Source organism: Hipposideros armiger, unplaced genomic scaffold (assembly GCF_001890085.2).
Source record: "Hipposideros armiger isolate ML-2016 unplaced genomic scaffold, ASM189008v1 scaffold_20, whole genome shotgun sequence".
NCBI lineage: Eukaryota > Metazoa > Chordata > Mammalia > Chiroptera > Hipposideridae > Hipposideros > Hipposideros armiger.
Genome location: NW_017731370.1, coordinates 5890730 through 5891284, shown reverse-complemented (window position 1 = coordinate 5891284; position 555 = coordinate 5890730).

Below are 555 nucleotides of genomic sequence, written 5' to 3'. Positions count from 1 at the left end.
TATGATTAAGCTCCTGCTGGAAGGAGCTCTAGCCTCTAGTCTGCTGATTAAAAATGATATGGCTTTTTATATTAGTTTCAGGTGTACGGCAGAGTCGTTAGACACTTGTATAACTTACGAAGTGATCCCCCAATAGGTCTAGTATCCACCTGGCACCATTCATAGGTATTACAATATTATTGAATGTCAACTATAATTAAAAAAACAAACTAATTAAAATGATTAATGATAGGAAAATATGGTATATAGAAACTTCTGCTTTCATTTCCAATAAATAACACATGGGAAGGTTAAAAAAATAATGAAATGACTTTGGGCAAGTTGCTTGACCTCTCTTAGCCTCAATTTTCTCATTTATGAATTGAAGATTAATACCTGCCCAGACTACTTCAGAGGGCTATTCTCAGGAGAAGATGTAGTAACATCTATAAAATTGCTTTGAAAACCCTAAGGCACTCTACAAAATGTCAAGGCTCTATCATGAGCACAGTTGTTAAGGGCAAAGATCTCTATCAGGAGAGTGAGAAGGTTAGTACATGGAGGTCTCTTAAGGAC